Here is a 26,774-nt window from a genome sequence, read left to right on the forward strand (position 1 = left end):
ATTTGCACATTTTATGCGTTTCAAATTCATTTTGTTTTTTATAATTAACCAGATGTAGATAATAGCACACCCAAAAATGGTATTTATATGATGTCATATATCTCACATGGAGCTACCTAGCATGTGACTAATTGTACTTCCTTGTAGTACTAATGAGTCAATGTTATACTCACACAACCAGTCAGACTACTCCGAGCTAGTCTAAAGATCTTTGTTTTGACATTTTTCGCTCAATTGCAATAATCAGAAAAGTGCTGGCTGGCTGAGGTAAGATTTTCTCTATATTTTGATCTGTTTAGTAAATTGGGTATACATATTCTTTACAACCAATATGTCTATATTAATCAAAATGTTAAATAGAGCATTTACTTCAATAATGTTTAAGTTCCTAACTATGGTAGAGTTAATGAGAGTTACTTTTTGTCTCACATTTACATTTGTATGCTTTTGTAGTTCCCAGAAATCTTATTGGTTTTGTCTGTTGCCATTATATTGTGTTTTGTACTAGATCTTAAATGTATACCAAGTTGCTTATTTATTTAAACTGATATCAAAATGGTTCATATTTAAACCCTTTAGTGCCAGGCTAGGGTAATGTAGATTTTTTTTTTTAACTGCTGAAGGAAAATATATTTTTTCATTATTTAAATATATATTCAACAGGACTTCTTTTGCAATTTAATGCTGTAAAGTGTTATGACAATGTGCTTGAGAATTACTGTCTATACCTTACAGTGCCAAACATTTTAATATTTTTTCAACTGTTGGTGGACAGTTTTTCATTATTTTGCAGCATTTTACACCATAAGAAGAGGTATTTAATGTCTCTTTAAGCATTACAAATTCCAAAATCAACCTTCATCCATAGAAATAACCATTCAGATCTCCTAACTTTGTTGGATGCTAAATTCTAGTCATAGCCTACAGTAGCACTATTAAATGTTAAACTTAAGTTTCCCTGACTCTCCAATTTTCTCTTATAACTTATTGTACTTATGTACCAAATTATAATAACTGTATTAATTTAAGCTCAATTGGAGCTTCTTTATTGTTAGTAAAGAAGGATCTGTATAGTTTGAACTCGATAGACGTCTTTCAACCTCATCTACTATGTTAATATGTAAATATACAGACATGGTTTGACAAAATTAAGGAGACTATGACCCTTGAGGAATATAGCTATTTCCATTTTAACTGACTCTTTCTTACGACATTCCATTTTACTGGGACTCAATCCTAAAGACCTCTCACACCTCCATACCATAGCTTAAGTCAATCTATCATAAAAAGATGGCAGGCAGAAGTTAGCCTAGAGAATAAATAGGTCTTCCCAGGTTCTGAAGTAGATTTCCCTCCATCCTCCATTCTTGATATTTTTCTCTCCCCACTCACAGTTACGTGCAAGCAAAAATGTTTTTTTTTGCGGATGTTTGCACGTGTCGAGTTTAGCGTTCATATAACAAGTTAAAAGTGAATGTAAAAGCGTGAGCACAATCACGATTTATGCTAGAATAATTACCATGTCCTCAGAGCTCAGATTAACTGTGCCACAAAACAAAAAAGTGTCACAAAACACATGAGAAATACATTACAAAGTACAGTTACATTTTTAATAACTATCCCAAAAAAAATATTACAGAAAAAAAAGTTATAAGGGCTCAAAGAAATGAGGTCTCTGGTGTTAGGGGGAAAAAGGCAGGCAATGGGGTTTTAATATATATATGTATGTAAAGATATACTGTATGTTTATATGTATGTATGTATTTATTTATATGTGTATATATGTATTTACAGACATATATTCACATATAAAAACATAAATACTTATGTACACATATAAAGCCATATTTATAAGTTAGCACCTAGGTTCTTTGCTGCTCATGAGCTTTCCTAGATAAACCTTTCAGCAAAGGATAACAAGAAAAGGAAGCAAATGAAATAATAGAAGTACATTGGAAAGTTATTTAAATTGTATACTCTGTCTAAATTATGAATATCTAATTATGACTTTACTGTCCCTTTAACCAGAGATCTAATCTCTGGTTAATTTTCAATGCACTTATAATGGCTGGTAAATTATCACGCTCCCGCAAACGACAAATCACGCAAAAAATTAGCGCTCCACTTGTAATCTAGCCTATAGTATTTTTATATACTGTACACATATATGGACACTATAGTTTATATGCATGAACCAACCAAATTATATACCTTATATGACTGCTTTACACTAGCAGCTATAGCTAAAACAATATCCAAAAAGGATATCAATAGGGGCGCACTAGCTGTACCAAAAAAATTAGTAATATATTGTGTTGATATATATATATATATATATATATATATATATGCAACATTATAAGATCTGTAATTATATAATAAAAAATATTGTTAAACTAGTTAAAAATATTGTTGGTAGTTTGAAAAATGTTGATACAGTGTCAATAATAACAAAGACCTAGATTCAAGTTTTGCGCTATGGTGCTTTACGGCTATACCGCTGAAAAATTGTCCATTGCGCGTGGAATGGCAGGTCTCCCGTATTACAAGTCGCGGCGTTATAGCTATAAAGCAAGCGTTTTAGCCTGTAATGCAACTCATCATTCCGCACTCAAAAAATGACTTTTGAGTGCGGGATTTTCATAGCGTCGTATTACAGGTTGCGCGTTCCGGCTAAAATGCTTGCGTTATGGTCTATACCGCTGTGATCCATTCCGCGATCTGAGACCAGTAGTTATGGATTTTGCAAAACAAAATGTTTCACAAAACTCATAACTAAAATGTTACAAAGTACACAACCACCCATAAACTACCTATTAACCCCTAAATCACCACCCTCCCGCATCACAAATACTATCTTAAACCTATTAACCCCTAATCTGCCGCCCACCTTCATAGCCAACACTATATAAAGCTATTAACCCCTAAACCGCCGGCCCCCCCCACATCGCTAATACTAAACTAAACCTACTAACCACTAAACCGCCATCCCCCCACCTAACACCCCCTAACTTTAAATTAAATTTACAATATAACTATCTTAAAATAAATAAAAACTTAAATGTGAAATTAAAAAAAATAAGATTAAACTATAAATAAAACTATTTTAATAAAATAAAATAAACTACAAATAAAAAAACTAAATTAAAAGATTAAAATAACCTAACACTATGAAAAGTTTTTATTATAAATTTAAAAATACATAACACTACGAAAAAATAAAAAAAATCTAACATTACCAAAAAAAAAGCAACACTAAAATTAGGAAAAATAAAAAAAACACTAAGATTACAAAAAATAATAAATGAAATTATCCAAAATAATAAAAATTACACCTAATCTAATAAAAACAAAATCTATAAAAACAAAAAAGCCTCCCCAAAATAAAAAAACACCCCCTAACCTAACAATAAAGTACCAATAGCCCTTAAAAGGGCCTTTTGTAGGGCATTGCCCTAAGTTATATTTTTTTACATTAAAAAAATTACAAAGTCCCCCCTAACAGTAAACCCCCCCACCCAACCAACCCCCCAAAATAAAATAACCTAAGTCTAAAAAATCCTAAACTGACCATTGCCCCTAAAGGGGCATTTGTATGGGCATTGCCCAAAAAAGGGCATTCAGCTCTTTTGCAATCAGCTCTTTTACTACCCATTAAAATAAAAAAGCCCTAAGCTAAAAAAAAAACACCACAAAGAACTAACACTAACCCCAGGAAATCTACTCACAGTTCCTGAAGTCTGGACATCCATCTTCATCTAGGCATCAAGACGTCTTCATCCAGGCGGCAACATCTTCCTCAATCGCGGGGGCATCTTCTATCTTCATCCTGGTGGTTCGGAGCTGTGGCGGCGTAGAGCCAAGCTTTCGAGGACTGGCGAGAGGTGTTTAACTTAGGACAATGCCCTACAAAAAGCCCTTTTAAGGGCTATTGGTAGTTCATTGTTAGGTTAGGAGGTGCTTTTACTTTGGGGGGCTTTTTTGTTTTTATAGGGCCATTAGATTAGGTGTAATTTTTATAATAATTTTGTTTATTATTATTTGTAATCTTAGTGTTTTTTATTTTTCGTAATTTTAGTGTTTTTTTTTGGTAATGTTAGATTTTTTTTATTTTTTCGTAGTGTTAGGTTATTTTAATCTTGTAATTTAGTTTTTTTTATTTGTAGTTTATTTTATTTTATTAAAATAGTTTCATCTTAGTTTTTTTATTTCACAGGTAAGTTTTTACTTATTTTAAGATAGTTATATTGTAAATTTAATTTAAAGTTAGGGGGGTGCTAGGTTTAGGGGTTAATAGTTTAGTGATTTGCAATGTGGGGGGCCGGCGGTTTATCGGTTAATAGGTTTAGTATTAGCAATGTGGGGGCTGGGGGATTAGGGGTTAATAGGTTTATTATAGTAGTAGTGATGTGGAAGCGGCGGTTTAGGGGTTAATTGCTTTATATAGTGTTGGCAATGTGGGTGGGCGGTGGTTTAGGGGTTAATAATTTTATTATAGTAGTAGCGATGTGGGGGGTTGGCGGTTTAGGGGTTAATAGCTTTATTTCGTGGGTGGGCGGTGGTTTAGGGGTTAATTACTTTATTATAGTAGTAGCGATGTCGGGGTGGCAGTTTAGGGGTTAATAGGTTTATTTCGGTGTTAGCACGTGGTTGTGCGGCAGATTAGGGGTTCATAATCATAAATGTATTTAGTGTCGGCGATGTCGGGGGCAGTGGATTAGGGATATATAGACTAGGGGTGAGATTTATAACAAACTTTCTTTTCCCTATAGACATCAATGGGGATTGCATTTTTTTTTAACATTTTTTTTCTAACACTTTCTCTAGATTGATGTCTATGGGGGAAAATGTGCACGAGCACGTAAAGTATAGCCTTGGGTTTTGTGCAGTATGGAGCTTATCACACCATATTGCACAACAAAAGAAGGTCTTTCAGTACCTTGTTATGGCAGCGCTATGGAGAGTGTGATACAGCAATTTTTTTTGCATTATTTACACACCCGGTTTAGAGCACAACTTTTAATCTTGGTGAATAGTAATAAATAAATACAGTCCACAAAGACTTAAAGGAAAAAGTCCATATAACTTCCAGACAGTTCCACTTGAAACCAGCTGTGTTAATCTTTAGTGAAGATAGAAAAAAGACAAGGGGCGCCTCGTAGTTTAACCATGCAGGTGAAAACAGACAATGTAAAGTATTACAATTACTCACAATTTATTGGAATCTGTGATGGTATAAAACAAACACACAGAAGGGCGCCTCCTAGTGTAATAAAGTACAGATGGTGTACAAATATGTGATAACAGATGTTCAGGTACTCACAAGTGTGGCAGCACTTACTCGTGCTTAGTAGTGCATACTGGAATCTCACAGTGTCCCAGCTCACTGTTCTTTTCCCACAGGTCTCAGTCTAGGCTGTAGTCTCCAACCGCAAACAAACATGGACAGGCTCTCAGTCAAGTGACAAGTTTTAAAATCACTTTTATTAAAACAATGGTCTTTAAAAGGACAGTGTATACATATATCACTGTGTATTAAAATGCAACTAGTTTCTATGCACCTAGAAAGGGTCAGGTGCAGGCTGACCTTTGAAGCAGTCAGCACGCTGATATCTCAGAGTCTCCCTGGAACGAACTGCCGGTCTCTAATGTCGACACTTAGGGCTAGATTTATCAACCCTGAGGCGTACGCACCCCTGTACGCCTCAGCTCGCCTGTGGCGGGGCGCAATTACCCGCAGGTAATTAACATTGCACACAAGCGCAATTTTGCGCTCGCGTGCAATCCCGCCCCCTGCCCGCGCACAGCCAATCACGCGCGGGCAGGAGCTGTCAATCTCCTCGGTCGGACTAGACCGAGGAGATTGAATTTCGCCAGAATAGATGTGGCGAAGATGTTAGGGAAGCAGCGGTCTGGTGACCGCTGCTTGATAAATCGCGGCGAGCAAGTTCTTGTGAGAACTTGCTGCCGCAGGGGCTTGATAAATCTAGCCCTTAAGGTGGAGCCAGAACCAGGTTGGAAGACTGTCACCGTGAGTGTGGCTGCTTTTTTCAAATTCTCCAGGAAACACAGTCATAACGAATCATATTTCTTTCATGTAATTAGCAAGAGTCCATGAGCTAGTGACGTATGGGATATACATTCCTACCAGGAGGGGCAAAGTTTCCCAAACCTTAAAATGCCTATAAATACACCCCTCACCACACCCACAATTCAGTTTTACAAACTTTGCCTCCGATGGAGGTGGTGAAGTAAGTTTGTGCTAGATTCTACGTTGATATGCGCTCCGCAGCAAGTTGGAGCCCGGTTTTCCTCTCAGCGTGCAGTGAATGTCAGAGGGATGTGAGGAGAGTATTGCCTATTTGAATGCAGTGATCTCCTTCTAAGGGGTCTATTTCATAGGTTCTCTGTTATCGGTCGTAGAGATTCATCTCTTACCTCCCTTTTCAGATCGACGATATACTCTTATATATACCATTACCTCTGCTGATTCTCGTTTCAGTACTGGTTTGGCTATCTGCTATATGTAGATGAGTGTCCTGGGGTAAGTAAGTCTTATTTTCTGTGACACTCCTAGCTATGGTTGGGCACTTTGTTTATAAAGTTCTAAATATATGTATTCAAACATTTATTTGCCTTGACTCAGAATGTTCAACTTTCCTTATTTTTCAGACAGTCAGTTTCATATTTGGGATAATGCATTTTAATTTAACATTTTTTACCTTAAAATTTGACTTTTTCCCTGTGGGCTGTTAGGCTCGCGGGGGCTGAAAATGCTTCATTTTATTGCGTCATTCTTGGCGCGGACTTTTTTGGCGCAAAAATTCTATTTCCGTTTCCGGCGTCATACGTGTCGCCGGAAGTTGCGTCATTCTTTGACGTTATTTTGCGCCAAAAATGTCGGCGTTCCGGATGTGGCGTCATTTTTGGCGCCAAAAAAGCATTTAGGCGCCAAATAATGTGGGCGTCTTATTTGGCGCGAAAAAATATGGGCGTCACTTTTGTCTCCACATTATTTAAGTCTCATTTTTTATTGCTTCTGGTTGCTAGAAGCTTGTTCTTTGGCATTTTTTCCCATTCCTGAAACTGTCATTTAAGGAATTTGATCAATTTTGCTTTATATGTTGTTTTTTTTCTTTTACATATTGCAAGATGTTCCACGTTGCAACTGAGTCAGAAGTTACTTCAGGAAAGTCACTGCACAGTGCTGGAGCTACCAAGCTAAGTGTATCTGCTATAAACTTTTGGTATCTGTTTCTCCAGCTGTTATTTGTATTGCATGTCATGTCAAACTTATTAATGCAGATAAAATTTCCTTTAGTACTGTTACATTACCTGTTGCTGTTCCGTCAACATCTAATTTTCAGAGTGTTCCTGATAACATAAGAGATTTTATTTTTTAAATCCATTAAGAAGGCTATGTCTGTTATTTCTCCTTCTAGTATACATAAAAGTCTTTTAAAACTTCTCTTTTTTCAGATGAATTTTTAAATGAACATCATCATTCTGATACTGATAATGGTTCTTCTGGTTCAGAGGTTTCTGTCTCAGAGGTTGATGCTGTTAAATCTTTGTATTTGTTCAAGATGGAATTTATTCGTTCTTTACTTAAAGAAGTGTTATTTGCATTAGAAATAGAGGATTCTGGTCCTCTTGATTCTAAATGTAAACGTTTAAATAAGGTTTTTAAATCTCCTGTAGTTATTCCAGAAGTGTTTTATCTCCCTGATGCTATTTCTGAAGTAATTTCCAGGGAATGGAATAATTTGGGTAATTTATTTACTCCTTCTAGACGTTTAAGCAAATTATATCCTGTGCCATCTGACAGATTAGAGTTTTTTGAGACAAATATCCCTAAGGTTATGGGGCTATCTCTACTCCTGCTAATGTACTACTATTCCTACGGCAGATAGTACTTCATTTAAGGATCCTTTAGATAGGAAAATTGAATCCTTTCTAAGAAAAGCTTACTTATGTTCAGGTAATCTTCTTAGACCTGCTATATTTTTAGCGGATGTTGCTGCAGCTTCAACTTTTTGATTAGAAGCTTTAGAGCAACAAGTAACAGATCATAATTTTATAGCATTATTATTATTCTATAACATGCTAATAATTTTATTGGTGATACCATCTTTTGATATCATTAGAGTTGATGTCAGGTATATGTCTCTAGCTATTTTAGCTAGAGAAGCTTTATGGATTAAACTTGGAATGCTGACATGTCTTCTAAGTCATCTTTGCTTTCCCTTTCTTTCCAGGGTAAATAATCATTTTAGTTCCTTTCCTTACAAGGAACAAAAGCCTGATCCTTCATCCTCAGGAGCGGTATTAGTTTGGAAACTATTTCCAGTTTGGAATATATCCAAGCCTTATAGAAACCTATAGCCAGCTCCTAAGTACCTATGAAGGTGCGGCCCTTATTCCAGCTCAGCTGGTATGGGGCAGATTACGTTTTCTTCAAAGAAATTTGGATCAATTCCGTTCTTAATCTCTGGTTTCAGAAACATTGTTTCAGAAAGGTACAGAATTGGCTTCAAGTTAAGGCCTCCTGCTAAGAGATTCTTTTCTTTCCCGTGTCCCAGTTAACACAGCAAAGGCTCAGCATTTCTGTAATGTGTTTCAGATCTAGAGTTGGCTGGAGTATTTATGCCAGTTCCAGTTCTGGAACAGGGGCTGGGGTTTTATTTTATCTCTTCATTTGTACCAAAGAAGGTCAATTCCTTCAGACCAGTTCCGGATCTGTCATTATTGAATCGTTATGTTAGGATACCAACATTCAAGATGGTTACTGTAGGACTATCCTGCCTTTTGTTTAGCAAGGGCATTATATGTCTACAATAGATTTACAGGATGTGTATCTGCATATTCCGATTCATCCAGATCACTTTTAGTGTCTGAGATTCTCTTTTTAGACAAGCATTACCAGTTTTGTGGCTCTACCGTTTGGCCTAGCCTCAGTTCCAAGAATTTTTTTCAAAGGTTCTCGGTGCCCCTTTTTTCTGTAATCAGAGAATAGGGTTTTGGTATTTCCTTTTTTGGACGATATCTTGGTACTTGCTCAGTCTTCTCATTTTCGAAGAATCTCATACGAATCGACTTGTGTTGTTTCTTCAATTTCATGGTTGGAGGATCAATTTACCATTCAGTTCATTGATTCCTCAGACAAGGGTAACCTTTTTAGGTTTCTAGATAAATTCAGTGTCTATGACTCTGTCCTTGTCAGACAAGAGAAGTTTAACATTGATATCAGCTTGTCAAAACCTTCAGTCACAATCATTCCCTTTGGTAGCCTTATGCATGGAAATGTTGGGTCTTAGGACTGCCGCATCAGATGCGATCTCCTTTGCTCGTTTTCACATGCGACCTCTTCAGCTCTGTATGCTGACCCAATGGTGCAGGGCTTACTCAAAGATATCTCAATTAATATCTTAAAACCGATTTTACAACACTCTCTGACATGGTGGACAGATCACCATCGTTTAGTTCAGGGGGCTTCTTTGTTCTTCCGACCTGGACTATAATCTCAACAGATGCAAGTCTTACAGGTTGGGGAGCTGTGTGGGGGTATCTGACGGCACAAGGGGTTTGGGAATCTCAGGAGGTGAGATTTCCGATCAATATTTTGGAACTCCGTGCAATTTTCAGAGCTCTTCAGTCTTGGCCTCTTCTCAAGAGAGAATTGTTCATTTGTTTTCAGATAGACAATGTCACAACTGTGGCATACATCAATCATCAAGGAGGGACTCACAGTCCTCTGGCTATGAAAGAAGTATCTCGAATTTTGGTTTGGGCGGAATCCAGCTCCTGTCTTATCTCTGCGGTTCATATCCCAGGTATGGACAATTGGAAAGCGGATTATCTCAGTCGCCAAACGTTGCATCCGGGCGAATGGTCTCTTCACCCAGAGGTATTTCTTCAGATTGTTCAAATGTGGGAACTTCCAGAAATAGATCTGATGGCTTCTCATCTAAACAAGAAACTTCCCAGGTATCTGTCCAGATCCCGGGATCCTCAGGCGGAGGCAGTGGATGCATTATCACTTCCTTGGAAGTATCATCCTGCCTATATCTTTCCGCCTCTAGTTCTTCTTCCAAGAGTAATCTCCAAGATTCTGAAGGAATGCTCGTTTGTTCTGCTGGTAGCTCCGGCATGGCCTCACAGGTTTTGGTATGCGGATCTTGTCCGGATGGCCTCTTGCCAACCGTGGACTCTTCCGTTAAGACCAGACCTTTTGTCTCAAGGTCCTTTTTTCCATCAGGATCTGAAATCCTTAAATTTAAAGGTATGGAGATTGAACGCTTGATTCTTGGTCAAAGAGGTTTCTCTGACTCTGTGATTAATACTATGTTACAGGCTCGTAAATCTGTATCCAGAGAGATATATTATAGAGTCTGGAAGACTTATATTTCTTGGTGTCTTTCTCATCATTTTTCTTGGCATTCTTTTAGAATACCGAGAATATTACAGTTTCTTCAGGATGGTTTAGATAAGGGTTTGTCCGCAAGTTCCTTGAAAGGTCAAATCTCTGCTCTTTCTGTTCTTTTTCACAGACAGATTGCTATTCTTCCTGATATTCATTGTTTTGTACAAGCTTTGGTTCGTATAAAGCCTGTCATTAAGTCAATTTCTCCTCCTTGGAGTTTGAATTTGGTTCTGGGGGCTCTTCAAGCTCCTCCATTTGAACCTATGCATTCATTGGATATTAAATTACTTTCTTGGAAAGTTTTGTTCCTTTTGGCCATCTCTTCTGCCAGAAGAGTTTTCTGAATTATCTGCTCTTTCTTGTGAGTCTCCTTCTCTGATTTTTCATCAGGATAAGGCGGTGTTGCGAACTTCTTTTGAATTTTTACCTAAGTTGTGAATTCCAACAACATTAGTAGAGACATTGTGGTTCCTTCATTATGTCTTAATCCTAAGAATTCTAAGGAGAAATCGTTGCATTCTTTGGATGTTATTAGAGCTTTGAAATATTATGTTGAAGCTACTAAGTCTTTCTGAAAGACTTCAAGTTTATTTGTTATCTTTTCCGGTTTTAGAAAGGCCAGAAAACTTCTGCCATTTCTTTGGCATCTTGGTTGAAATCTTTAATTCATCTTGCCTATGTTGAGTCGGGTAGAACTCCGCCTCATAGGATTACAGCTCATTCTACTAGGTCAGTTTCTACTTCCTGGGCGTTTAGGAATGAAGCTTCGGTTGATCAGATTTGCAAAGCGGCAACTTGGTCCTCTTTGCATACTTTTACCAAATTCTACCATTTTGTTGTATTTTCTTCTTCTGAAGCAGTTTTTGGTAGAAAAGTACTTCAGGCAGCGTTTTCAGTTTGAATCTTCTGCTTATGTTTTTTCATTAAACTTTATTTTGGGTGTGGATTATTTTCAGCAGGAATTGGCTGTCTTTATTTTATCCCTCCCTCTCTAGTGACTCTTGTGTGGAAAGATCCACATCTTGGGTAGTCATTATCCCATACGTCACTAGCTCATGGACTCTTGCTAATTACATGAAAGAAAACATAATTTATGTAAGAACTTACCTGATAAATTCATTTCTTTCATATTAGCAAGAGTCCATGAGGCCCGCCCCTTTTTTTGTGGTGGTTATGATTTTTTTGTATAAAGCACAATTATTCCAATTCCTTATTTTATATGCTTTCGCACTTTTTTCTTATCACCCCACTTCTTGGCTATTCGTTAAACTGAATTGTGGGTGTGGTGAGGGGTGTATTTATAGGCATTTTAAGGTTTGGGAAACTTTGCCCCTCCTGGTAGGAATGTATATCCCATACGTCACTAGCTCATGGACTCTTGCTAATATGAAAGAAATGAATTTATCAGGTAAGTTCTTACATAAATTATGTTCTTGTGATGTATGGAAGCCGATTCCTATGTGTAAGATGGCAAAAGGCACAGCAACACATCCAGATTGCGTGTAGACATAAAAACAATCCTTTATTGTTACAAGTTTCTCAGCCAAAGAACAAGGGCCGTTTTATCAGGCATAAAATACAGCTGTAGCGTTATTTAAAAGAAGTTAAATTCATACCCAGATGTAATTGATACAATCTGACAAGTAGTGAAACACTGTATTTGGATACTGGTAATGAAAAATTATGAAACTCATAAGATAAACATAGTATACACTAAGATATCAATCAGAAATTAATTAAATCTTACATCTTAATATGTGTGAGAATGGTAAAAAACAGTCTAAAACATTTTTTTTTACAACTAAAAGAATTTTAAAATAACGCATAGGGGGGTAGTTATCAAGCCGTCTACTTTTCTGGCTTCGCCGGCCCAATACGTCCGCCTAAGCTCGCCTACCTTCGCCGCCGCGGACCTTGAATACGTTCGCCTAAGTTGTCAAATAAAGCTGTCAAAAAGCCGCGGGGCGATGAGCAGCAGACTGTGAGAGTTATCACTCATCCGATCTCGCTGCCCTTCGGCTTTTTCCCAGCTTTATTGCTAGCCTGTCACTAAGCACTCACACTAAACTACACTGTTCTACCCCCTATACCGGCGCCCCCGGAGCCCCCCGCAACTAAATAAAGTTACTAACCCCTAAACCGCCGCTCCTAGACCCCGCCGCAAGTCTTATAAATGTATTAACCCCTAAACCGCCGCTCCTAGACCCCGCCGCAAGTCTTATAAATGTATTAACCCCTAAACCGCCGCTCCTAGACCCCGCCGCAAGTCTTATAAATGTATTAACCCCTAAACCGCCGCTCCCGGACACCGCTGCCACCTACAGTATACCTAGTAACCCCTATCCTGCCCCCCCTACACCGTCGCCACCTATAATAAATTTATTAACCCCTAATCTGCCCCCCCTACACCGTCGCCACCTATAATAAATTTATTAACCCCTATCCTGCCCCCCACTACGCCGCCGCCACTGTAATTAAATTATTAACCCCTAAACCTAAGTCTAACCCTAACGCCCCCCTAACTTAAATATTAATTAAATAAATCTAAATAAATTAACTCTTATTAACTAAATGAATCCTATTTAAAACTAAATACTTACCTTTAAAATAAACCCTAATATAGCTACAATATAAATAATAATTATATTCTAGCTATCTTAGGATTTATATTTATTTTACAGGTAACTTTCAATTTATTTTAACCAGGTACAATAACTATTAAATAGTTATTAACTATTTAATAGCTTACCTAGCTAAAATAAAGAGAAATGTACCTGTGAAATAAATCCTAACCTAAGTTACAATTACACCTAACACTACACTATACTTTAATAAATTATTCCTATTTAAAACTAAATACTTACCTGTAAAATAAACCCTAAGATAGCTACAATGTAATTAATAATTATATTATAGCTATCTTAGGATTTATATTTATTTTACAGGTAACTTTGTATTTATTTTAGCTAGTTAGAATAGTTATTAAATAGTTATTAACTATTTAATAACTACCTAGCTAAAAGAAATACAAAATTACCTGTAAAATAAATACACTATATATAATACTACACTATCATTAAATTAACTAAATAAACTACATACAAATAACTACAATTAAATACAATTACATAAACTAACTAAAGTACAAAAAATAAAAAAGCTAAGTTACAAAAAATAAAAAAATAAGTTACAAACATGTTAAAAATATTACAACAATTTTAAGCTACTTACACCTAATCTAAGCCCCCTAATAAAATAACAAACCCCCCCAAAATAAAAAAAAACCCTACCCTATTCTAAATTAAATAAATTTCAAAGCTCTTTTACCTTACCAGCCCTTAAAAGGGCCATTTGTGGGGGCATGCCCCAAAAAGTTCAGCTCTTTTGCCTGTAAAAGAAAAATACAACCCCCCCCCCAACATTAAAACCCACCACCCACATACCCCTAATCTAACCCAAACCTACAAAAACCTAACACTAATCCCCTGAAGATCATCCTACCTTGAGTCGTCTTCACTCAGCCGAGCCACCGATGGAACTGAAGAGGACATCCGGAGCGGAAGAAGTTAATCCTCCAAGCGGCGCTGAAGAAATCTTCCATCCGATGAAGTCATCATCCAGGCGGCGCTGAAGAAGTCTTCGATCCGGCCGATGTCATCTTCAAAGAGGCGCTGAAGAGGTCTTCTATCCGGGCGAAGTCATCTTCCAAGCCGGGTCTTGAATCTTCCTTCCGCCGACGCGGAACCACCTTCTTCACCGACGGACTACGACGAATGACGGCTCCTTTAAGGGACGTCATCCAAGATAGCGTCCCCTCAATTCCGATTGGCTGATAGGATTCTATCAGCCAATCGGAATTAAGGTCGGAAAATCTGATTGGCTGATGGAATCAGCCAATCAGATTCAAGTTCAATCCGATTGGCTGATGGAATCAGCCAATCAGATTGAGCTCGCATTCTATTGGCTGATCGGAACAGCCAATAGAATGCGAGCTCAATCTGATTGGCTGATTCCATCAGCCAATCGGATTGAACTTGAATCTGATTGGCTGAATCCTATCAGCCAATCGGAATTGAGGGGACGCCATCAACTTAAGGGGAGGTATAGTGTATAACATCTAAGTGACCACTTGAAACGCAAGTTAACTGAATGTGTCACCTATAATTCCTCCTATAATAACTAAGACCACTTTTAAACCTTGCTAAATTTAGTAAAGATGAAAGGAGAATTATTATCTGAAGGGACTCCTTTTGGGCCGAAAAAAGATCAGTGAAATATTAGCTATTAGAATAATCCATTAAAGTTTGTAGGATACTGCGTTCTAAAGTTGCATAAAGCTAAACATTCAATAAATATACAAACGATCAATAACACAAATAGCTCATGGCCACACAATAGGATATTAAACAGGGAAATAAATTATCTTATAAATGGAAAGACGTGGACAATTTTCCTTTATGGCAATATTTTGACCTTGATGAACTCCCTGAGAGGAATAGCGCGCTATAATGGAATAATAGGGACTATCTAGGCTATTTACCATCTAATATCTGTAAAGTTAGTGTATACGGCTCAATAGGTAAATACTATTCTTCATACCAAAATACATATATATAATGATGCGTGGGTGGAAGGTTTCCCATTTAACTATCATATACTTGAGAGCAGCTTAATCACTCAGGGGGAATGCATGGATGACTTCCGTAAAAGAGTCAGTAATATTGGGGCCTTAAATATATCAGAGTAGAAGCACCAATTATTGAACTAGGGTCCATGTATATATTCGGCATACATCTCCCACAAAGCAGTCCCCTGTATATCACAGGGAGTCTACAAACACTAACTTCTATTAAGATCTATATGTGAGGGGCCAGTTGAAAAATAACTTTATGGGGAAGCATCAGATTATATATAGTAGGATAGGGGCAAAGGCCAACTATTTCAAAGATATTAATCTATATTCCCTGAGGGGCACAGACTATATTAATAGCGCCTTATTGATGAAGGCCCTCACAGAGACTCTCAGATCGAAAGGAGCATGGATATATAATATCTATTAGATACCCTGTCTCACTCTCATAAGGATGTTGCTTCCATTAAATATGATGCATACTTACAAAAAAACAAACAGAAGACATGGCTATCAAAATATCTAGCATGCCAGAAATTAAGGTATGGAAAAAAGACTTATCTGTATGACCACATTGCTAAAGCACTGGATACTTATTAGATTTGTAAGTTATTCACCAGGTTAAAAAACTTCAGGGTCAGACAACAAATATAACTGCCCTTTCTGCTTATTATCACATATTCAATGGAGCTAGCTTGAGCAAAGTAGTCTAGAGAAGAAACTAGGAACATTTATAAAGTAGAATGGGGGTTGTGTCTCTATGACAGCGTATATTCTAAGTATAGAGGGTCACAGAGGTTCTAGGGTTGATCACTTAAAATTAACTTGCAGCTAGGGAGCATGTTATATCATCAAACTACCTTATGATAATTTATAGTCTAATAAACTTTTTAAACATATAACATATTTTTGCAAGAATTAGAGAGAGGTTAGCTAATGTACAGTAGCTTAGACAAAACAGTAGAGTATAAGAGGGTCTCCCCTCTAAAATGGTTATAGAGAAGATCTCAAGAGGCTATAATGTAATATACTGCCTGCCTGTGTGGTAAGGTACAGATGTAAAATTACTAGTAATGTTGGCATGTGGGGTCTCTACTGTACTTATAGGTAGCAAAAAAGAAAAACACAAAAAAAGAGAACCTCTCCATTATGCACAAACTAACAGCACTCAACTTTAACATACAAATAGAATACAGTACAGACAAAAAAGTAAGATCCCAGAAGTGAATAGGAACCTTCCTGGCTTAGTACTCTCTTAACCTCTGAGGTCATGCTATTAGGGCAATGCTATTATTATCTAGCTGTTCGTTGGTTTCCTAAGCAGGGTGAATGTAACTCTCTTAATGTTTAATTATCTGCAAAATATCCAAGAGGTTCTTATGTTATTGTACTGCATGTGGAGTAGATAACACTCTTTGTTTGTTTAGCACTGTCATTATGGAAGGAAGGGATAAATATACAATTCTAGTGCTATTACGATATGGGAAGAGTGATAGGCTCCCACAGAGATCAGGCATCCTCATCCGATACCGTCTTTGAACTGAGCAGGCAAGTAGGGTCGAAGAAAAGACCAGTTCCTTTTAGTATTGAACATATGCAAGTAAATATATAGCCAGGTCCTAAGAGGGGGTATCCAGGATTTGTTCAGTAGTATTTTACCTCTCTGTGCGGCTAGGTAGTTGACAGCCTTTAGATCTTTAGCCCCCGGGGACATTTTACTGGTCTGTGGCGGATGTTGTCGCTTTGTCAGTCTCACGGAGGCACCAACCTGGCAAAGGGTGGCCGGGGTCCCCCAAACCACTGTGACAGCATGGAACGGTAAGTCCTTTGTTATCGGGGCTTCAGATAAGGGCCTGATGGGCCGGTCAGAATCGTTTTTTGGTCTAGCAACCTGTACTTCAGCTTGATTTTCCCCTGCATCACGCACCGGAGGGCCGATCGCATCCCTCCGTGCGCTGGCCGGGGCAGCATGGGGAAGCCGCAAGATCTGGGGAAGTGATATTGGGGCATCAGGCTCCTCAAGGTATCTCAGCTCCATACACGCCGCTGAATTCTCTTGTCGATCAGGATGGTCTGTATCCACCTCCTCCGTTTGCACAGTGAGGGCTTCGGTCGGATTAGCATAATATATCGTCAGCTGCTGAGCCAGCTCTTTCAATATGTTCTGTATATCCAAATAGCTTTCATCGCTGGTTATTGCCATAGTTAGTCCTTATGCCCAGATTAAAATCAGCGCTTCAGATTACTCCGTTAGAAGTGAGGGTGTTAAGGCCTTCATAAACGTGGCCGTCGCTAGTCTAAGCTAATTAGTCATCCACACTGGCGTTTCACGTAAAAGTAGGATCATTAGTTGCCATTAGTTGTATGTACCATGGTAAGCTGTTTTCAAGCACGGATGATAGAGTGTATAGCTGATATTCCGTGGATATTCAGGATCATTCTTTGCCAATGTAAAAAATGCTAGCAGCCATGACAGTGGTCCGGACACGCCCCCAAAATTGTTGTAATATTTTTAACATGTTTGTAACTTATTTTTTTATTTTTTGTAACTTAGCTTTTTTTATTTTTTGTACTTTAGTTAGTTTATGTAATTGTATTTAATTGTAGTTATTTGTATGTAGTTTATTTAGTTAATTTAATGATAGTGTAGTATTAGGTTTAATTGTAACTTAGGTTAGGATTTATTTTACAGGTAATTTTGTATTTCTTTTAGCTAGGTAGTTATTAAATAGTTAATAACTATTTAATAACTATTCTAACTAGCTAAAATAAATACAAAGTTACCTGTAAAATAAATATAAATCCTAAGATAGCTATAATATAATTATTATTTATATTGTAGCTATATTAGGGTTTATTTTAAAGTTAAGTATTTAGTTTTAAATAGGATTCATTTAGTTAATAAGAGTTAATTTATTTAGATTTATTTAATTAATATTTAAGTTAGGGGGGCGTTAGGGTTAGGGTTAGACTTAGGTTTAGGGGTTAATAATTTTATTACAGTGGCGGCGGCGTAGTGGGGGGCAGGATAGGGGTTAATACATTTATTATAGGTGGCGACGGTGTAGGGGGGGCAGATTAGGGGTTAATAAATTTATTATAGGTGGCGACGGTGTAGGGGGGCAGGATAGGGGTTAATACATTTAATATAGGTTGCGGCGGGTTCCGGGAGCGGCGGTTTAGGGGTTAATATGTATAGAGTAGCTTGCGGTGGGCTCCGGGAGCGGCGGTTTAGGGGGTAATAACTTTATTTAGTTGCGGCGGTGTAGGGGGGGTCAGATTAGCGGTGTTTAGACTCGGGGTACATGTTAGGGTGTTAGGTGTAGACATCTCCCATAGGAATCAATGGGATGTCTGTCAGCAGCGAACTTGTACTTTCGCTATGGTCAGACTCCCATTGATTCCTATGGGATCCGCCGCCTCCAGGCTGGCGCTTTGAAAACCAGGTACGCTGGGCCGTAAAAGTGCCGAGCGTACCTGCTAGTTTTTTGATAACTAGCAAAAGTAGTGAGATTGTGCCGCACTTGTGTGCGGAACATCTGGAGTGACGTAAGAATCGATCTGTGTCGGACTGAGTCCGGCGGATCGAAGTTTACGTCACAAAATTCTACTTTTGCCGGTCTCGAGCCTTTGATAACTAAGGCGAATCAGCCGCGCCACAAATACGCTGCGGAATTCCAGCGTATTTGAGGTTGACGGCTTGATAACTAGGCCCCATAGACAATATATGAAAAATATATATCTATACTGGAAATAATTAAGATTATTTGAACATCATAATTTATGTATACATTATTAAGAAAAAAACAAAAAAGGTTTCAAAATTAGTTTGTATTGAACAGGACGGTAAGCAGCTATGGTGTTATTGGGAATGTATTTTGTATTTGAGTAGATTAATTGAAAATTACGACAGTAAAATACTGACACATTAAAAAATAGAATTAAAAACAAAGAATCCCTGACTCCTATCAAGTCCTTTAAGTGCACACTAAAAATATAGACCTGCCAATAAAAAAATATATATGTAATAAAAATGTATTTAATAAAAATACTCCATGAGCTAGAGCAAAACACACAATGTCAAAAATATTCTCACATGCAATATAATACTGTCATATATAAGAAGCGTTGTGGCCACAACTGATAATATAAACTGCAACTGTATGCAAGAGGTCTTGATAAACACACAACCAAACTGGTAAAATAGTCCTAGAAATATGTGGAAACCACAATACTATATAACAGACCAATATTGTCTCAGAAAAATGCTGACTAATCCTTGCAGCGTTAGTCTGTAGTGTTGTATCCGTATCAGAGCAACAGTCATCAAAGTCCGGATAGGCAATGGAAAGCACCGGCTCTTAGCCGATGGTATAAGCAAAAGTCTTACTGGACCACGGAAGTGTGGTGGTAAGCTGTGCCAGGACGCTAGCTCGATCTCTCCTTGTGGGGATTTACTCTGTGCTGTCTGTGCAGCAGTGTTTAGCTAGCAGTTACTTTCTGTATAGTCACATGGGCCCCTACTTATCAAGCCGTCGACTTTCTTGCATTTGACGGCACCAATACGCTCGCCTAAGTTCGCCTAACATCACTGCCGCGGACCTGAATATGTTCACCAAAATGATCAAGAAAGCTGTCAAAAAGCCGCGCACCAAGTACGGAGCGATGAGCAGCGGACTGTTAACTAACAGTCATCAATCTCGCTGCTCTTCGGCTTATTTGCAGCTTTCTTGGTACCCTGTCACTAAGCACCCACACTAAACTAAACTGTTTACCCCCTATACCGCCACTCCCGGACCCCCCGCAACTAAATAAAGTTATTAACCCCTAAACCGCCGCTCCCGGAGCCCACCACAACTCTAATAAATGTATCAACCCCTAAACCGCCGCTCCTGGAGCCCACCACCACCTACATTATATGTATTAACCCCTAAACCGCCGCTCCCGGACCCCGCCGCAACTAAATAGAATGTTTAACCCCTAAACCGCCACTCCCGGACCCCGCCGCAACTAAATAAAATGTTTAACCCCTAAACCGCCGCTCACGGACCCTGCCGCGACCTACATTAAATTTATTAACCCCTAATCTGACCCCCCTACATCGCCACCACCTACATTAAATTTATTAACTCCTAATCTGACCCCCCTACACCGCCGCCACCTACATTAAATTTATTAACCCCTAATCCTAAGTCTAACCCTAACCCTAACACCCCCTAACTTAAATATAATTTAAATTAATCTAAATAAATATTCCTATCATTAAATAAATCATTCCTATTTAAAACTAAAAATACTTACCTATAAAATAAACCCCAAGATAGCTACAATATAACTAATAGTTACATTGTAGCTATTTTAGGATTTATTTTTATTTTACAGGCAACTTTGTATTTATTTTTTTATTTAATCTTTTATCTGTATCAAGATTTCACAGTACAACAAAAACAAATCTTCAACAATGGATAAACTCCTGTAATCACAATTTGGTACAAGATAGGGTCTTTAACAACTTTATAAATTCCAAGTATAAGGTCCGCGTAAGGGTTGTCATATCTCTATAAGGGATGACCGTATAGGTAAGCAGGTGTATAAATATCTCACAGCTTCACTGCAGTCATATATATGTGAGTCCATTAACTAAGAAGTCAGCAAGTCAATGGTCGAAGTCAGTGTAGGTATGTGTAGGGAGAGTTAGCAGTCTAAAAATCCATCTAGGAGCAGTAACTCTAATTGTATTATGTCTGTTCACATCTATCATTATTACTGTCCAAACTAAAAGTGGGTGTAGGTGAAGGCACATATGCGTCATTATGTACAAGAGGGTGCTGCGTGTCCGTTGTGAGAAAAGAGGGGTAGAGAAGCTACGTCATAAGACGTGCTCATCCAGGGATTCCCCAGTTGTACAAGACTGGTCGGTATGAAGAGAGGTCTCTAATCTATTTGGAAGGATAGTGGGATTCCCAGAAAAACATAATTTCGGCATAGTATTCTAATTTCCCTATTGTGTAGTAGAAATATCTCTCTAGGGACAAATTAATTTCCATTTGTGATCTCCACATCAATAATGTTGGTGTGGATTCAGATTTCCACATTCTAGGAATTATTTGTTTAGCGCTACATATGGCCAACTGAAGAAGTGATGTATATTGCTTGTATGGGAGTTTAGGGGTAACATGGAATAAGTATATTAAGGGGTCTAGAGGGATGTCAAAATTCAGTAATTTACTCATTTCGTAATTAATATCTTTCCAAAATTTCACTATTTTAGGACATTCCAACCAAATGTGGTAAGGTGTGCCCTCCCCCGAGCATTTTCTCCAACATCTATCTGATGCTTCAGGGAATATATATTTTAACCTGTGAGGGGTAAGATACCAGCGTAGCAGGAATTTGTAATTGGTTTCTAATAAGGTAGCTGAATGAGCGGATTTGCCGGTATTTTGAAAAATAATGTACCATTCCTCTTCTGAGAGTGTATAAGGAAGTTCTTTATGCCAGGAAATAATCGTTGAAGTTTGTTTAAATTCAGGAGGTGTAATTAGGAGTTGGTACAGGGTAGAGATAGCGTGTGCCGGTGGGGAATCAAGAGTGCAAAGTTTTTCTAGTGGGGTGTGATCTCTTGTTGTTAGGTGTTTAAGCTTGTGTGTGTGTATAAAGTGGTTAAGTTGTAGGTATCTGAACCAATTGGTAAATTGTGTAATTCCCAGTTCTACTAACTGTTGTCTAGGCATCAGTTTACCCGTCTCGAGCAATGTGTTTTGTGGTTTTGGTGTAACTAGCATCCCACTCAGGAAGTCAGCATTGGATAGTACAGTTGTTAGGGGGGAGGGGACCGTGGAGAGGTATGGATAGGTGATCAGCATACGAGACCACACAGTAAACGTTTCTTTTATTATAGGATACATTTTTGTGGAGGCTGGTTGATTTCCCTTGGGTTGCCAAGCTGGGCAGAGCCAGTTAAATCATGTTCTAGTGTCATCCAAATTTTATCATGATTTAAGGGAAGTGTGCACCAATCCACGATCCTCCCCAAGAACACTGCGTTACGGTATTTGGATAAGTCCGGGACACCCAAACCCCCATGTTTTTTCAATAAATAAAGGGTGGATCTGGCAATTCTAGGTCTTTTCCTCCAAATATATGAATTCATCACTGTTTCTAGTCTAGAGAGGTAAGTGTCTGAGAGTGGTATCGGAAGGGTTTGGAAAAGATAAAGTATTTTAGGGAGAATGGTCATTTTGGCCACCCCAATCCTACCTAACCAGGATATGTTTTTGTGTAACCATAGTGATGTGTCTTTAGTCATGTAGTTGTTGAGGGTCGCTAGCAAGATGGACACCTAGGTATTTTAGGGAGAACTGTTGTATCGAATATGGCACCTGCGATCGGAGTGTCTGGACATCCATTTCGCTTAATGGGGAGTATTTCTGGACATCCATTTCTCTTAATGGGGAGTATTTCTGATTTGTGTTGATTGACTAGGTAGTTAGAACAAGAGCAAAACCCCTCCAACGTGCTCTGTGCCACAGAGAGAGATGCAATTGGATGGGTTAATGTCAGCAGTAGGTCATCTGCATATAGCGCCAACTTATGATGGGTAGAATTTATGGTAAGTCCAAATATGTCAGAGTTATTACGCAATTTAGTGGCAAGGGTTTCCATTGAAAGTTCAAATAATAAAGGGGATAGAGGGCAACCTTGCCTGGTGCCGTTTGAAATTTGAAAAGGGTTAGATAGAGTACCTTGTGTAAAGAGCAAATATTTTCTGAATAAAACTGTCGGGGAAGCCAAATTTCTGTAGGGTAAGTTTTAGAAAAGTCCAGTCTAATCTGTCAAAAGCTTTTTCAGCGTCAGTCGAAAGTAGGATGAGGGGGATATCATGAATGGTTGCATATTGTATTAAGTGAAGTACTTTCACAGTATTGTCTTTAGCTTCTCTCTGCGGCACAAAGCCCACCTGGTCCGGATGTATCAGTAAGGGCAATATTTTATTAATTCTGGTGGCCAGAATTTTCACGTAAATCTTAATATCGATATTCAAGAGGGATATCGGGCGATAGTTTGATGGAATTGTCGGGTCTTTACATGACTTTGGTATGACAGTTACTATTGCTTTGAGCATGGAGGGGGGTAATTTATGGGTTTCATCAATATGATTAAAAACGGAGAGCAAGTGTGGTATTAAAAGATGCTTACATTTTTTATAGTAAAAGCCTGTAAGACCATCTGGTCCAGGACTTTTCCCTTGTTTTAATGAATGAATTGCTGTCTCAATCTCTTCAGCTTTAATTACTGAGGTAAGGGGGTCTAGCTCATCTTTTGGGATAGTAGGTACGTCTATAAAGTCTAGGTATTGATGGCAGTGTAATTGATGGACCTCGCTATTTCTATGAGGGGTTAGGTTATATAGATTAGAGTAGTAGATTCTGAATATCTCTGTCATTCTCTGAGTTTCTACAGTTGGTTTATTAGGGGGGTCTTGGAGTGTGGTGATGTAATGCGCCGATTGTTTTGTTTTAAGTGCTCTGGCGAGGAGCTTGCCCGGTTTGTTACCTTCCAGAAAAAAATTCTGTCGTAATTTCAGAGCTTGTGTTTGGGCTGAGTGTTCCAAAAATTTTGTGAGTTTATGCTTGGCTTGGTCACATTGGGATTTTAGGGAATCGTCTTGCGGGTTATTTTTGTAGATACTATCCATGTGTTGGTAATTAGCGGAAATATTCGAGTATTGTGTCCTGTGGTTTTTACGTTGTGACGACTTAATTTTTATCATTTCTCCTCTCAAGACGCATTTATGTGCTTCCCATAGTGTGAATGGGTCAATACCTGGTGTGCTGTTATTTACAAAGTATTCAGTTATAGATTTCTCTACTTGTTGCAATATTAAGTCGTCTTTAAGTAGAGTGTCATCAAAGCGCCACTGATATGGTTTAAACGGGAGAGAGGACCACTGCATCTTACAAATTACTGCTGAATGGTCAGACCAGCTGGTGGGGATAACATCGGTGGATAACACCGAAGTGATAGTGGTGTGGTCTATAAAGATATAATCTATACGAGAGTGGGTGTGTTGTGGTGCTGAGTAGAAGGTAAAGTTTTTACTGGACGGATGCTGGATACTCCAGATGTCATGGACTCCCAGTAGCGTTAAATAATCCCTGATGGATTTAAGTGATCTCTTTGACATCTGCGATTGTGTCATGGAGCTGTCTAATAATGGGTTTAAGGGTGTGTTGAGGTCGCCCCCAACGATAAGGGAGCCTTTGTAGAAAGCTAAAATATTATTGGAAATCTTGTGAAAAAAGGATGCTTGGTGTGTGTTCGGGGCATAAATATTGACCAATGTGATTGGTTTGCCATGAAGCAATCCTAGTAAGGCTAAATACCTCCCCTCACTGTCCCTTTCTATTTGTTGGAGATGGAATGGTAAGGAATTATGAAGTAAGATGCTGACTCCTGAGATCTTTTTTGTAGGGTGGCTGCTGTGATAGTTGCTAGGAAATGTGGTTGTGAAAAACTTGGGTTCCTGCCCTGCCAGATAATGTGTTTCCTGCAAAAATAATACATCAACTTGTTTGTGAGTAATATCGGTAAATGCTATACGTCTTTTATGGGATATATTGAACCCTTTTACATTTTGTGTCATGAGTGTAATCGGTTTTAAACCTGTCATGTCCTTCCTAAAATTATGTATCCAGATAGGGAAGAGAAATGTGTAGACATGGTAGTTTTCGTCTGTATATCAGGGTCTGTCTGTTTGTCAAATCCTATCGTGTGATACTGGACCTATAAAAAAGCAATGTGAAAGGTTCCTGTATTTGAAGATGGTTGATAACAAATAAACTGCATAATAACAAAAACAATAACAACAACAACATTAACATAAACAAATAACTTGACATTGTATGTCACAAGACGGGGGAAGAATAGCTTGCCCCTTAATAAAACTTATACATAAACAAATAAAATGACATGTTTTCACTTTTAAGCTATCAGTCATTGAGAAACTGCAAATAACTTTAATAAAATGTTCAGTCTCACTACTGGAAAGTCCAGGTGGAAAAGAGGAGGTTAACGTTCATCATGAACTGTAAACTTATAAAACATGGATTTATCTCACCCATTTAGCTTAGCCAGGACCATCATGGGTTGTTGGCAGTTGGGGCATCCTGCAATTTCTTCGTTTTCTTGGCCTTTTGTTGTTGCCACTGTGCTCTGGGAGGTCTTGGCGGCTTTGCTGCATTATCCGAATCACCTTCTTCCCTCATTGTTGTTGATTGTGGAGGATCTATTCCCAAAGCAGCACACACATCTGAGATGTCATCAGGTGTCTTGCAAGTATGCTTACTGCCTTTATGGGAGATATTAATGGAGCATGGAAAACCCCAATGATATGGGATCCCCTTTGCTCTGAGCAGTGTTGTTAATTGCTGATATTCTTTACGTCTCTGTAGAGTGCGGGGAGCTAGATCCGCAAATATTTGTAGGTGGCAGTTCTGGAAGTTGATGTCTTTGAGTTGTCTTGCAGCTTTCAAGATTTATTCCTTGGTTTGGTAATGTTTTAATTTTAGTATAACGTCCTGTAGAGGTGCCTGTTCTGAGGGCTTTGGCCTGAGCGCTCTATGGGCCCTGTCCATTGATGTATCTATAGTAGAGGAAGGGTCTAAAAGAAAGGAGAAAAGAACCCTGGAGAAATTCAGGAACAGTATTTGGCAGGATCGTTTCTGGAATCCCTCTAACTCGAAGGTTGTGACGATGCTCCCTTTTCTCCAGGTCTTCCAATTTATCTTGCAATTGCGTAAGTAGTGAGTCATGTATCTGGGTTGTGGTCTGCAAGTTAGATATTTCTTGTTGATTAAAATCATTGTCTTCCTCCAGGGCCTCCACCCTATTGCCAATTTCTGACATGTCTTTTCTTAGGTTAGCCAGCTCCTCTTTAATAAAATCTCGAACCTTGACTATTATATTATCAAGGTCATTTTTGTTGCCAAAGGTTTAGACATTAATGGCTGTGTGTTGAGTTATTTTGAGAGGACAGCAAATTTACACTGTTATATACGCTGTACACTCACTACTTTACATTGTAGGAAAGTGTCATTTCTTCAGTGTTGTCACATGAAAATATATAATAAAAATTTTTACAAAAATGTGATGGGTGTACTCACTTTTGTGAGATACTGTATATACAGTGGAGAAAAAAGTATTTAGACAGCCACCAATTGTGCAAGTTCTCCCACTTAAGAAGATGAGAGAGGCCTGTAATTTTCATCATAGGTATACCTCAACTATGAGAGACAAAATGTGGAAACAAATCCAGACAATCAAATTGTCTGATTTGGAAAGAATTTATTTGCATATTATGGTGAAAAATAAGTATTTGGTCACCTACAAACAAGCCAGAATTCTGGCTCTCACAGACCTGTATCTTCTTCTTTAAGAGGCTCCTCTGTCCTCCACTCATTACCTATATTAATGGCACCTGTTTGAACTTGTTATCAGTATAAAAGACACCTGTCCACAACCTCAAACAGTCACACTCCAAACTCCACTATGGTGAAGACCAAAGAGCTGTTGAAGGACACCAGAAACAAAATTGCAGACCTGCACCAGGCTGGGAAGACTGAATCTGCAATAGGCAAGCAGCTTGGTGTGAATAAATCAACTGTGGGAGCAATAATTAGAAAATGGAAGACATACAACACCACTGATAATCTCCCTCGA

At 38.3% G+C, this 26,774-nt stretch overlaps 1 protein-coding gene across 6 annotated transcripts in view; it reads left to right on the forward strand.

Moving 5' to 3' along the window:
* The window catches only part of LOC128646040 (IST1 homolog), a 247,831-nt gene that overhangs the window by 44,864 nt on the left and 176,193 nt on the right, over positions 1 to 26,774 (forward strand). The window contains exon 1 of one of the 6 annotated variants that reach the window (XM_053699452.1): positions 163 to 267. The exons of the other annotated variants lie outside the window; for them this stretch is intronic. The gene's annotated coding sequence lies outside the window, so the exon portion shown is untranslated. Of the gene's footprint in view, positions 1 to 162; positions 268 to 26,774 lie in introns of those variants that run through there. 6 annotated transcript variants of the gene reach the window in all.

Source organism: Bombina bombina, chromosome 1, assembly GCF_027579735.1.
Source record: "Bombina bombina isolate aBomBom1 chromosome 1, aBomBom1.pri, whole genome shotgun sequence".
Classification (NCBI taxonomy): domain Eukaryota; kingdom Metazoa; phylum Chordata; class Amphibia; order Anura; family Bombinatoridae; genus Bombina; species Bombina bombina.